Genomic DNA, 11,982 nt, shown 5'->3' with positions numbered 1-11,982 from the left:
GTCTTTCAGCAAGAACCCAGCACTGAAGGAAGTGTGATCCTTCTCTTCCTTTGAAATCTTCAAGCAAGATCATTAAAGTGTTTGCTATATTTTTTAATTCCTTTTTCTCCCACCCTCTGATTCTCTAGCCTTCACACTTGCCTTTTTTCCTGACCTCTGCTTCTCTCCTTTGATCATTATCCTCAAACCAATATTTTTTGAAGACTCTTACATTCCTTTGTGCCTACTGAAGCAAATTCCCTTTCCCCTTCTTGCCTGCTGACAGTTGCTTTCCCACTTAGCTTGGCCAGGGGGACAGTGCTGTAGATACAAACCCCAGGGGATTTCTCTGTTTCTGAGCAAAAAGAGTCACCACCTGAGAAACAGATTTCTTAATTGCTTCACTGGAAATGTGACTGGCCTCTGCAGCAAGTAATGTGTCTCCAAACAAGGAGACACAGCCTTTTGTACAGCTGGTAAGGAAGTTTGGGATCAGATATTTGGATTTCACAAGGGAACCCTTAGATATTGTATAAAAAAGCACACAGGGTGAAGCATGCAGCATGTCTGGCTCTGTCAGTGGGCAGAATTCCTGATGCTGGTGGATTTTCAATGGTACATTTGAAGTTGCTTATTGTTTTCTCTTCTCCGAGTTCCAATTGGATGTGTATTACTGAAGAGAATTTGTGCATGGAGCAACAGCCACCCAAAAAGGCAGAAGCAGCAGTTTGTATGTAAGTCTCTCTCCCTCTCTGTCTCTCTTAACTGGCCTTAGAAGACCAAGTGTTTTTAATTTTACCATGGTTCTGTAGCACAGCAGGGGTTACAAAACTAGTTTTGAATCAAAATGCTGCTGTGGAACAAGTTTCTGTTTCTGGAGTCCAAGCCAACTTTTCTTTATGTAACTAGCAAGAAGGGCAGAGGTCTCTAATTAACCACAGGGTGCACAGCTTGGGACAGCACTCTGGCAGCTGTGGGGGCAAGTGGTGTAGGATCTGAAATGCTCTGAGCACAGACTTGAAGACCATGCTTCCCAGCACTAGATTCAGTGCAGATTTTTCTCTTCAGCCTTAGGCAAGCAAGCTGGCCTTGCTGGCTCAATGTTCCTGCTGCCCCCTTTCCCAGGAAATAAGGACAATTGCCTCTTTGTAAAGGACTTCAGAGATTTACAGGGTGCCATGGCTGCTATGGCCTGAATTCCTGGTTACATACAGTCATTTATCAATGCTTAAAGGTGCCTTTATGCAGCCAATGATGTAAAGATCCTTTATCTAAGTAACAGTTTATCCCTACATATCAACTGCTGTGTCCCTGGCACCTGCTACTGGAAACTATCATCAGGGATTTGGCTTTCTTCTCACACAAGTGTCCCTCATTTCTGTGTGTTGGTGTAGCCCAATTACCAAATGTGGTCTCTTCCCACTGACATCTTTTCTGCAAGAAACAGAGTAGCATAATCTATTTTCAAAGCCTATTAAATGAAAAGGTCTCTAGCTCCCAATCATGGGCTAGAAAACATTCAGCTCAAATGTCCATTTCCACCTCCCACTCTAAAAGCAGCATCATTTTTTCCCAGTGACTAGATCTGCTGCCATGGTTACAGCTTCACACAGAGTAGGGTCACCTTCCCTTTCAAGAAAAATCAATGAAAGATTTAATTTACACTATCCCCATACCAGTCACATTTTACACCAGTTTTTACTGCCTTAATGTTCCATTCTCCAGAAATGAAGAAGCAAATGGGGTGTCAACAAACAGTGGGATGGAGATGAGGGAAGCAGCTGTCAGATTGATAAATAGATAATAGATACCAGCACTGATTAATTAAACAGCTCTGCACATTAACGAAACCTTCAAGCAACATTTCCTTTTCTCCCCTTCCTAAACATTGCACTTGTAAGCTTGCAGCTGTTATGGACTTAAATATTTCCAAGAGACAGAGCTGTTTTGATAATGATAATGAAATTTTTTATGCTAAGACATATTCAAAAACCTGTCACTGAAATTGGCCTCTCATGTCCTTGGACAGCTCTGTGCCTCCCACCACACTTAATAACAGAGGACAAATATGCCATCCCAAAACCTCTCTGCCTTTTTCACTGGCACATGCTTTCCTAACACATCAGGACTGCCCACAAAAGAGGCCATAAACCCAGTTTTTATAGAGGTTTTTTGTTACAGAGGAAAGAAGAGAGCAAAGTATGGCAGTGACTAAGTAGCCACTCGTGCTGCAAATCATGTTTGCAAATGCTGTTAAACTGAGAATGGCATTAGGAACTTCCAATTTCCTCAAAAATATACTAATTTTATTTCACCTATGTTTTAATTAATAAAGCAGGATGCTTTCACTACAGCTCTCAGGTGGGTTTAAGTTACCTCAGCCCCCCAAAATAGGACCCACCAGTTGCTGTTGAGTTGCCTTCTGATCACTCAGCAGCAGCAGGAGAGGCAAAATGGTCTCTCCAGGCGCTTCCCCCAGCTCGGGGTCCCATTTCTTCCCTTTCTGACACCTTTGCTTCTCACAACATGAGCAGCCAGGTAGGTCTGTGCTTACAGTACTTCATGCTTGGGATTTCAAAATTTTATTTTAGCCATGCTGCTGAGCAGCCCAGTTAGCTTAGGGTGGAAAATTCACTCTGGAGGCCACTTCAATCCATGACACCTCTGGTGCAGCTGACACCAAAACGCTACCTGTGAAGGCCGTGTCAGTAACATCTCTGCTCTGACAGCTGCCAGCCCTTTCCTCTCGGTTTAGCTGCCACCTCTGCTTGACAGAAATAAGTTGAGGGATGCTCCTCCACCACATATTTAAATTATTAAAAAGTGGAAAAACCACTGTTTCTTAATACTGTAACACCAAGACAGGAGCCCTCTCCACAGAATACTTTCACAGTGAGGACTGAAGAAAGAGGTTAAATTTTTAGCTGCCTTGTCACTGAAACTGGAAGATGCATTTCCTGAACTAAAGGCAGGCATCTTCATTAGTCTTTTGTAGATGAAGATGACCCTATAGGGCACAATGAAGACTACCCATAGGTTGACACTGATATGAAAAAAAAAAGAAAAACAGATTTTTTTATTGATCTTCCAGCAGGCATTTTTAAACACTGGGTCTAGCATTGGTGGGTATTTAAGGAATTGTATCAGGTATGAACTTGTCCCAATTTTTACCTCTGCAAAATCTGTAATTCTTCTGGAAGAATATCTTCTCATATCTAACAAGCTGAACTCCCAGCATGAGTCCAGAACACAAATTTGGCTTTGAAGACAACTGTTTCATCATAACCTTTGGGGGTAGCAAGAGGCAATCAAGATTTGAAAAAAAGTTATTTAAGTTTTTTAAGTGAAGACACTCCTCACTTATTATATTCCTTTACAGCTTAAACTTGCCATGGTTGTTTTGTCTCTGTTCAAGATAACTATTTCAAGGTTTGAAAGTAATGTCTGTTCTGACATTTTGCAGTTTGGGAAGGAAATCCAGGACAGTATGCACTCCTGCTAGTGTCAGAGAGGAAGCACTGACATGAATATAAATGCAGATAGGAAAGGAGGTACTGGAATGAGCTGGGAGCATTGCACCCAAAAGCCAAAAACAGCCATGTGTTTTTATCTCATGTGTTACGCATAGCATATGCCAGCAAAGTGTTGTCATTGCTAGTCACAGGTCACATACTGCCAAAGGACTGTGATGGTGAAAGAAAAGCAAAGGCCCATCTGCAGAGCCAGAAGCAAAGACAGAGCACTCATAGCTTTCTTTGTGGGTAAACCACACACTAAACATGCTTAGAGGCCCAGACAGATGGACACGTGTTGACACTTGTAGTTTTTATTCTGTCTCCTGTGTCATCATAGTCAGGCACCAATTTAACATTTCCAAGTGAGATTGTTGCATCAAAGTTAAGCCTGGGGTTGCCCTGTGGCCAGCTCTGCTCATCTCTAGAGTACAGGAAAGGGCAGCCCTACTTCTCCATAATGTTATTGCAAAATGATGGCTCAGGCCAGCATGGGTCTGAGCTTGCTATTACAAGTGACTTTGAATTTAATCTTTATTAATTTGTTCTCTTGAAAGGGTCACTGACAGGCCACAGTATTTCATATAATTTTTCTCTCGTTTGGTTTTATTGTTACTGTGTTTAAAGCCTCAAAAAACATGCATTTCTTTATCTGTGGTGTAGTTTTTCTGTCCTTGAATTCCAGTGATCCTTTGTGATATCCAAGCACTCTTAAGCATTAAGATGAGATAATATGAAAATCATACTAACTGCTTCTCAGTGCTCATGCAAACCAAAGAGAATAGAAGTGAAACACAGATTCAGTGGCTGGATGTCAAAAAGCCCTGATTTACCTCCCAATTACCACTAACAAAAAATTGCAGTTGCTGGGAATGAAAAGCCTGTGGACCTTGACAGCCTGTGCACATTGTTGTTTGTAGACAACAGCCTCATAATAGCTGACCTTGAGGAACTCTGCTGGGTCTGTAGCTTTGCTTCTCTCCTAATGCTTCCTGTAAACAACAGCAGCTGACAAAACCAATGCAAAAGAGAGGGAGGAGGAAAAGTTTAACTTCATTAAAAAAAATACAAAGATGGTCAAAGAAATTTAATCTGTTAAATAATTGTTTGGGCACTGCCTTCACCCATCTCCCACTGACTTCAACCTCTTTTGTGGTGAGCAAGCACTGTTGATATCAACCAAATGACCCGTGAGGTCTGTTCTCCTCTGACTCAGCAAACTGAACTGCAGCAACTAATCACCACTCAGCTCATGTTAAAAAGAATTTCTTTTTTAATTTTGGTTCAGATTTCAGGGTTTTCTGAGTGACATCTCTGGCAAAGTAGCTGCTAAAACATAGCTTCTGTATATCATCAGCAAAGGACCTACACTATCAGCAGCTAGTCGATTTTCAGAAAGATAGCCTGAGGCAGGAAAAGAAAGCTATTTCTGTGGGTTTAGATTCCTGCCAGATTCTCTAAGCTTGCCCTGCTTTCACCTCCTGCCCAGCTCTCTGCCACAGACCTGCCTCCCTAATTCCTAGGTAGCACCTTCACAGCCATATGCCACCTGCTCTGCCATAGCTGTGGCTCTGATGCATCATAATTCACTGCTCAACCGTGGCCTTGCCCAGGCCAAAACCTCTTTTACAGCTACAGACAGATTTCACTCTCTTATTTGATTTTTTTTGGGGTTGCTTCATCCAAGTACTTGCGGCACATTGTTTTACGCTACATTTATTTTGCCACTTAACATTTCTGCTTATCAAGCCTGCGTGAGCTGAAGCAGTGCTCCTAGCACTGCCAGCAAGACAATTGCATGCTGGATTTATGTCCATGAACATGAAATGGTGTTTCATTACCCAAGGTCAGTCTGAGCAGTCTCCATGGGGATCTGTCTTTTCCATTTGGAGGTATGACTGCAGGTGCCAAAATTTCCTTCTGCTAGATTTTGTGTATAATAAATGCAAGAGCGTGCCAATACTGTTCCTTTCCATAGGAGGTGTCCCAGTTTGTAATGTCAGCTTTCAAATACTTAGGGTCAACATTAACCATAGTGGGCATAATACAAAAACAAACCAAAAAGTTCATTCCCAAAGCACTTACATTTGTCCTCTTACTAACGAGTTGCCAAATCTCGCTGTTGTTAGGGGTGTAGTGTAGTACTGAAAGCTTAGTGTAAGAGGGCTTGTAGGGAAATCTGACAGATGATGGAGTCTGACTATGACAACAAGCTGGGAAGGCACTCAACCCCTGTGCTCTGTTTTCAGAGAATTCAGGAAATGTCTGTCTCCAAGACGGACAAAGCCAGCTTTTATATGTTCAGCATTTTAAAGGTTTGAATTTTGATAATGGCTTGTTTTGTGCTGCACTGTGAAATAAAGACAGTCATTATGTCTACCAGTGTCCCCTGAAACTAAATCATTAGCTGATATAAAGAAATTTTCAACATTCCTATTACATTATATTTGAAAGGGATTAATTTGTTAACTCAATAGTTGATCAAGCCATGGAAAAATGTCTGCTCAATCATTATGTCTTGTGATCTTCATGTTTGCTAGGATAGTAGGAGTAAAAACATATTTTAGCATATCTATTTTGCAGTCATAATATTTTTGCTCATTCTAGTAACAGCAAAGGAATTCTGGAAATGCAGTGACCTGGGAAATTTTATAGTTAGCATTTTGTGACCTTTATCTCAACAGCTTTTGAAAATGAAGATTAAAGAAATAATTAGACACTGAAATTAAATGTAACTTTCAAATGTTCTTGAAACCTAAAATAGCTGCTAAGGAAAGCAATATTGAAGTTTGGGATTACAAGTTATTTAATGGAAGACAATAACTTACTGCATCAGAAAAATCACCCCCCTGTGGTGCTCTGATCAAGAACTGATTTCTTCTTCTTTGTTAGCAGCAGTAAGAATATCTTCTTACCTGGTAAGAGAAGTGGTTCAGATCTCTATTGTAGTGATTGTCTTTTCATATATATGTCTTTTCATATACTCCTGCTGCTACTGACTTTCCTGTGGGGCCTGTCTTCAGCTGGGTTGACTTGTATGAGATATTGTACTGTCCTGATGTACAGAAATGTGAGGATAATTTGGGGTGATCGGGTAGTACAGTGATGGAGAAGCCATATAGAAATACCCAATGTTTTGGGATGCAAAGTAGATTCTGCTGGAGAAGCATTATATTGGGGTCCCTTTTGCCTTGCATCTCATGCAGTTAGTTTCCCCAGAATGCAAAATGCATGCAAATTACTGCAATCTTGATTTGGCAGCATTCTGCATCTCCTTTTCACCAGTTGCCAACAAACTGATAAAACCAAGTTGAAAACTGTTTAACATTCAGAACACTGCCACAAGTATGAAGGAACAAACAGCACCGGACTTGAAAGATTCTCAAGAATAAAATTTTTTGACAGTGCTTTACTCATTGTGGAGAAATCAGAATTGGTTTTTTTCAAGCTAATTATATGTTCCTAAGAAAAGCTGTTTCAGTTAGTTTTCAGGAGTAATATTCTCAACAGTTTCCCTCCATCTCTTGTGCTACTTTTATAGTAGCATTAAATATCTCCTGTTGAAGCCCATAATACTTGAGCAGCTGCTCACTTTGAAATGAAAAAAAACCCTACTGACTTGGGATGGCATAAACATGTTTAAAGACTTTTTATTTATAAAAAAGATCAAAAGATCTGTTTGTCTCATTCTTCTCAAGTAGTGCTAGCCAAAAATATTTCAGTGCAATGCTTTTCAGTCAGAGAATACTAGTCCAAGGAAATTACACCATTCAGTGGAATTGCATTCATTAGTGTCAAACTCATAGGAGAAACCAGTAACAATCACAATACACACACAGAGCACATTCCAGACAACAGCTTGCCTTGAGCTGTGTAGACACCTGATAATTGTAAAAAACTGGGCCAGATCATGCATCTGGATAAAGCATTATTACATGTGATAGCCCGGATGGTAGGTGATTAGCTGCCTGGGAACCAAAGTGTCCAGGTGAAGTTTATAATATTCTGCTCAAGAAAGAAAGAAAGAAAGAGGAAGAAATGAAAGAGAAGCCCTCAATAAAACTCACAAAGTGATATGACTGACTCATTGTTTTAGAAACCAGGTGGGGGAAAATTCAAGACCACATTTAGACACTCATATATGGACACATAAAATATGTGGTATGAGCTCTGGTATGAGATAAATGTATAGGTTTTCATTGAAGGCAGCAGAGATCTAATTCTCTGTGCTTTTGCACCTGTAGAGGTGCCTGTTGGCACCTGAGATGCTTTAGGTTATTCAAGACATCCAGAGGTATGATAAATTTGATATAGGACCTACAGAACACCTGCACCTCTGGTGGAACAGCTTGAGGCCATGCATTTTTGATGAGCATTGCCAGCAGTAGCTTTCAGTCAATACATGCAATGGAATTCTCAGAATCTGGTATTTAATCTAATGTATGTAGCTGCTCCAAGGTGAGCTGAACAGCTCTCTGGAGTCGTGCTTGCTTGGTTGGTTTGCCGTTTTTTTAAGAATGAAATTGTAGTGACAAAGTGACAATACTTCTGTTTAGTAATACTGCTACTTTACAAAAATACTGTGTAGATAGTCAATACGCAAGCCCCTCTGTGGGAGCTAGGTGAGACCAGAGCTTTGCTGGTTCCTCCTACCAGCCTGCTTAGGCAACAAAGGATTGAGTAAAATCATTGTCTGTACCACTCAGGTTTGACAGAACACCACTGTAATTTCTTTCAAATCAGTGCAGGCAGTTTCTATCTATCAGATCTGTCAGTAAAATACTGCCTTATTTCCAGGACTTCCAGACATGCAGTGGGAAGGAGCATCATCATGAGCTCATCTTGAAGCACCCAGGACAAGAGATTTTTGCTTGCATGGTCATATTTTCCCAAAGTCATAGTAGCATGGAGACGGCCGACCTAGAAAGACATTTGTGGGCTAAGGAGAAAATAAAGCCAAAATTTACTAAAATACTAGCATTTTAGGGTTTTACAGGAATGTGAAATTGCTGTGAAGAGGTTTCCATGTTTATACAGTAAATTGAAGTACAGTCCAAGAAGGATGTGGAAAAAAACCCTTTATTCTGCCTTTATGAATTATTAATTTTAGCTGGGCCAGAAAGTGACACAGTGGAGAAAGGGAGCCAGGAGAACCATGTGCTTCACTGGGTAGGAAGGGAATAGGATGAACAGTTTGCAGCAGTGATATTGATTCCTGGCCTCTCCATCCTGCTGGTATTTCCTCCTTCCCCCAGCATATTTTTCAAATCTTTAATCCTCCAGCATACTTTTCAAATCTTTAATATATATTCTTCAGTGTAAGAAAATATTAGAAATCCCTCTCCTTAATTTTTAGACAAGTCATCTTTGGGAAGTATAACTGGGAAAGATACTATAAGTCAGTAAGTCTCATTATGACCTGACCAAAATTTAGACACATTTGAAAACTCTGGTCTGAAAACACTACCTGTTTGGGAAAAATGAGTTTTAAAATTAAAGCATGTTCTCTCTCCTTTAGAAGGGAAAAATGCAATGAGGAGATAACTTTCCAGTATTATCTAAAAAGGGGTATACAAGAGCCAGTGGAGACCACTTCAAAAACGCTATACAAACAACTTTAGGAGGACTGGGAAAGAACAAAGATATGCCACAAAATATAGAAAACTATTTCTAGGCAACACAACCTTACAGTTTACTAGAGCAAATAATGTTTGCAAAAATAATAGAAGCTCTCTTGGACATACACTGACTCCAAGAAAGACACTTCTGTCATAACACAAAGTCTTGCTAATCACAGATACATTTTGCTCATGGGCGCTGAATGGCTCCAAAATAAAGGAAAAAATGTCACAAACAAAGGCATGGTGAAAATTGCTTACTATGTTCTTCAGACTTGTATTGTTCTGAAATGGGTGGGGTTCCAAATTTGGTGGCACATTTACTTAGGAAGAAAGCAAAATAACTTTTTTAACTGAACACTGCAATCTGACAGTATGACATAGAATGTTAACTTTCAATTAGTAAGGTGCTGCAGCATAAAACATCACTTGAACCTCTATCTGGAATTAAGAATCTCTTAGCTGTATGTCTTCCAGTTCAGCCCACATATAACACAAACAGAACAGCTTTAGTTTCCCAAGAACTGTCTAACATAATTGTAATTCAGCATGTGTCTACTGCCAACATCTGAGGCAATGCCAGGCACAGCCACCTTAGCAGACTGGCAAAGAACAACCAGGAGTGCAGCTTCCTGATTTGGGGGAAGTCTAGCAATGGAGGGGTACAGTATAATTAAAATTAGAACCAGCAGCAAATTAAATTTGATCCATAAAAATCATCCCTTTTCTGTACACGTTGCAACAGACTGTCCCTGACAGTAAGTCTTTCCCATGAAAATAAACTCTGTTGTCTTTTCCTCAGCAGAGTTCTGCTCCCATTTGCACAGAGCAGTCTAAAGCCACATATAATGCTTGGACAGTTTGTACCCTTGTAAGATATTCTGCATTTTATACAAATTAAGCATTGTCCGTGCTACTCTGGAACAGGATGAACCTATTTTCCTATCTTGTTTCCTTTATAGAGAAAGCACTGAGCATGTAATTGTCATCTCTAGGTAGGACAAATGGTTTAAGTGATGAGTTTCTGCAAAATGTAGCAAAGACTGAAGAAAATTAAATCTGTAATCATTCATCCAAGCTCACTATAAAACAAACAAACAAAACCAGTGTCCTAACAAGAACACACATGCAAAAAAAAAGTCAAATTCCTGCAACAAAAATATAAGAGTCTTGTTTGGCTTGATAACACAATGGCTCCCTCTGCAGGGTGACACATCTCATCTGGATATAAAATTACATAAATGATATACAGATATCTGTCGCTGTAGAGCGCGACAGTACGGTAATGCACAACTCCATCAGAAGGGCGAAAGAGATTTCATTAAACCAACGTAACTTTTATAGTTCCTCCAGATGTTGACACCCCTCTAACACATATACAGTGCTCATTAGTCATAAAAGAGAAACAAAGTTCTCAGTAGACACCCAGAGAGCCACGTCACTCTTGAGCCAGCCAGAGTCCATATCTCCCAACTTTCTCTCCTTCTCTGGTCTCCATGGTAAGGACCTTGGTGTTCCTTCAGGAGAAATATAGGGCTTCTCCTTATCTTCAGGAGGCCCTGCTGGCTCACAGGGACAACACAGAATGTCTTTCCTACAATTCCCCTTTTTGCACTTGACCAGCAAATACAACTGCTAAGGACTTCTGCAGGGCCCTTGCAAAAATCCAAGCAGATGGAGGATCCATTCTTCATTCACTTGCAGATAACCAACTTCTACCAACTCCACAACACACACCCTCACAATCACAAGGTTCACATACAAACAAAACACTAAGACAGATCTTCAAATACCGTTACAGACTTTGCAATTTCCAGATAACACATTTGTAGCAGAATGACACTTTCACCTCCAATCAAATAGCTTTCTCCCACACAGAGTCAGAGACCAAGTCATTTGCCTAGTCACCACTCAGAACTAAGTAGCATCCACTTCACCTTGCAACTGGTTGCTGCTATCGTAACGGGCAACCAACCTAGTTGCTCAAAGTGTGGACTTCAGCCACTAGTTCAACCCCTATGAAAAGCAACACTTCTCCCTTAGGTACATCAAATTCCCCTACTTTGGGACCGTCAGTGCTCTGCAAAAGGAGATGGTACAAGGCACACTTCTCAGTACTACCAACCTCTCTATAAGAGAATTCAAGAAAATGAAGAAAAAGTGACATCCGCTAACTTGACTTTTGGAATTTCGATGTAAGCCTATAACTACCCTGACTCTGTCTTGAATTACCATCTTTACCACACAGTCCTTAAGGGTCTTTGCTTCCATCTACCTAATAACCAATACAATTACCTATTCTTTTTGTTGCCACTGTAGAACCATTCATCCTGTCCTTTTCTGTGTGCTCCAAATAAGGTTTGACACAACAGGCAGAGACCTATCAAGGGCCATTTTCTGTTAAAATACATGCATATCCTCTTCCCCATGTTACTAATTCTTCTGGGCCAGTCAATTTTCTCATAATTGAATCTTTTACCCAAACCTTAATACCTTTCTTAAAGTTTGGCTGTTTTGAATTCAAAGACGAAAAATGGTAGAATGTAGGAGAGACTTGTAAGTCAGCTAAAGGACACCAAAAGTTTAAGACATAAATGGCTTTGTCTAATCTCACTGGAGGCAATTCCTTCTGCATTCCCTTTTTGTTTTTGCACCTGGCGCTTCAACACACCATGAGCACGCTAAATAATTGCTTGGCCTATCGAAGCATGAGGGATACCAGTAGAATGACCAACACCCCAAGCATGAAAAAACACTTGCAATTGTTTTGAAACATACACTGGGCCATTATCTGTCTTTACATGCGATGGAACGCCTAAGATGGAAAAGGCATCACAAAAATGACAAATAACATCCCAAGCTGTTTCACCAGC

Source organism: Melospiza melodia, chromosome 3 (assembly GCF_035770615.1).
Source record: "Melospiza melodia melodia isolate bMelMel2 chromosome 3, bMelMel2.pri, whole genome shotgun sequence".
Taxonomy (NCBI): Eukaryota; Metazoa; Chordata; class Aves; order Passeriformes; family Passerellidae; genus Melospiza; species Melospiza melodia.
This window is presented reverse-complemented; position numbering follows the sequence as displayed.